A 2,514-nucleotide genomic window follows, 5' to 3' on the forward strand; every position below is an offset into this window, starting at 1 on the left:
TACAGTGTTTTGTTTTTATTTTTAGAATGTTAGGAAACTAAAAGATGTGAATTTATTTATTTATTTGTTTATTTGTTTGTTTTTTGCCATTTGTTTCTCTGCATTTTACCTAAAGCAGTATTTAGTCAAAATCCGGAATAACTCTGTTAGATGTTTTATGCTTTTAAATCCCTTTTTTTTTTTTTCAAATTTAAAATCATTCAGTGGGGTCTTCATAAAGTGGAACTGCAATGCTTTGGTCTGAATTCCTCCTTATTGTAACTCCACAAGCCCCCCTTTCACATCTTTTCTGAACTGTGTCTCAGATCAACTCATATTGAGGCTGTCTCTTTAATTCCAAATTAGGCTCTTAATACTCAGCACATCCAGCTTCCAGAGCGGTCCTGGTTTGATAGTTTTTTTATTTTATTTAATGACTATTTAGCGCTGCAGAAATTATTTTACAAATTAGTTAAAAAATGTCAACAAAAGAAAACTTGTCCATCAAGCCTTACATGTTGGAGCCAGAGGAGAATGAAGACAGTAAAACCTGCACTTTGTTGTGAAATTCAATTCAGTTTGTTTATATAGCGCTAAGTCACAACAAATGTCTCAGGGCACTGTACACAAAAACACAAATCGAAAGAAGCCAGCACATTATGTTGAATCTTCACTCAGTCTCCAATCCTGAGCAGCACACCGGCAGCAGCGGAGAGGAAAAACTCCCTTTTAACAGAAAAAACCTCCAACAGAACCAGGCTCAAGATAGGCGGCCATCTGCCTCCACCCGCTGGGCTTGGGGGGGGGGCAGGAAAAAGACAGACGTGCTTAAATTTAACTTAGATTGAAAGAAAACAATTTCTTGTTTGGTTTTGAAGTAGAGTTCTCTAGAAATATTATAAACAAATTCTTACCAACTAGTATCTGTAGTTCAAACTGCCTCAGTTTAAAGAAAATGATCACTTCTGACCCAATTCAAGATGGCATCCACAGTTCATCAACTCTAGCAAACTCAAAAATGGTGATAACTCAGTGGAGCGAAAACTTGGTGTGGTAGGAGCTGAGAGTCATCTCCAACATGCACTTTGAGCACTTGAAGGAAATTCTGTAAATGYTTAATGTTAGATGCAGTTTTGTATATTATTCTTTCTGGTCATTGCAGCCACAAGTTTAAACAGAACGATATTTGGTATGCTATGTGTTCTTTCTGTCTATATGAGCAAAAGCTGGTTATGTTCTACTTCTGACGTAAAAGGTAGCACCTCCAGGAGTGGAACCAGGAAGAGATGCACATTATAAGGTCAATTCGTTCTTATAAGGGGGAGAAGTTTAGAAGGATCTAGCCTGGACAAACAGGGCTGCTTTGTTTGGGTTTCAGCTCAAGGCCGTACGCTGACGTCTGACTGCTATGCTGTACTTGTGAACCTGAATGGAGTCAGATGAGAATAAAAGTTTGAGAAGAAATCCAAGTGAATTCCTGCTTTATTCAGACGTGCCATGTTTGAGCAGCGTGTTATTTCTACACACTGATTGACAAAACAAGATCTTTGTTTAGTAATGGGGCTCATGAGGCAGTGGGCCTTAGATTCATCATATTAGGAACTTTGTCAAGAAGTTGAGAGATGCACTATGATTAGAAACTTTATAATCTTTGTTAGCCTTTGTTTTAGTTCATCTCCTTTAAGACCAGAACAAGGCTTTTTTTTATTTAAAAAAAAAAGACTGAAATTTTTCTTTTGGGTTTACTTCAAAAAGCTCAAAATACTGTTCCATGGTCTCTTTGCAGACCACATTTTTTATGTGTGTGTGTTCTGAGAGTCACATTCAGTAAAGCTGCTGTGTGTGTAGGCGTCAGATGTGCCATCTGTGTGTGAGTTGGTGCTTGAAGTGTCTTCTTGCTTCATTACCTTTCTTCATGAAGACATGGCACAGATCCAGCCTTTTTGTGTTTGTTGTTTTTCTCTCCTGGTTTTTGGTGTTTAGCTGCTGTGACAGCAGAAGGATGCTGTGGGAGGAGAGACACCCGACTTGGCTTCAGTCCACCTCGCAAGGACATTTTGGCATTGGTAACACTTTCATTAAACATATTTCTGCATCCTGTACAGTATTTCCAAACAAGGTTGAAGCTTCCTGCGTGTCTGGTTTCCTCTGCTTGATCAGCTTCCTCAGGAGCAGACGGAAACGAGCTAAATGCTGTAAAAGTGATGAAGATGAAGTCAAGCTCACACTGAGGGATGCTCAGGTAGAGCCTGAAATGTACTCGGGAGTACGACTTAAACTTTAGGTTTAAATGCAGAGCAGATCTGAAACAAGACATCAGATAGACTGACAGAGACAGACAGGTGGACCCTGGAGCCAGGAACAGGATGATTTAAATTACAGCTTTTTGTGTTTAATTTCCTTCTTTCATTTGTGTTTCCTCCTTTGTGTCAGGGATTTCTAGGCATTGGTTAATTTTAGGGAAAACATCTGGGTTAGGCATAAATACAGTTACAAAAATGAATGGAAGTCAAGACAATGTCCTCAGTTTGATGC

This window comes from Austrofundulus limnaeus, unplaced genomic scaffold, assembly GCF_001266775.1.
Source record: "Austrofundulus limnaeus strain Quisiro unplaced genomic scaffold, Austrofundulus_limnaeus-1.0 Scaffold1589, whole genome shotgun sequence".
NCBI lineage: Eukaryota > Metazoa > Chordata > Actinopteri > Cyprinodontiformes > Rivulidae > Austrofundulus > Austrofundulus limnaeus.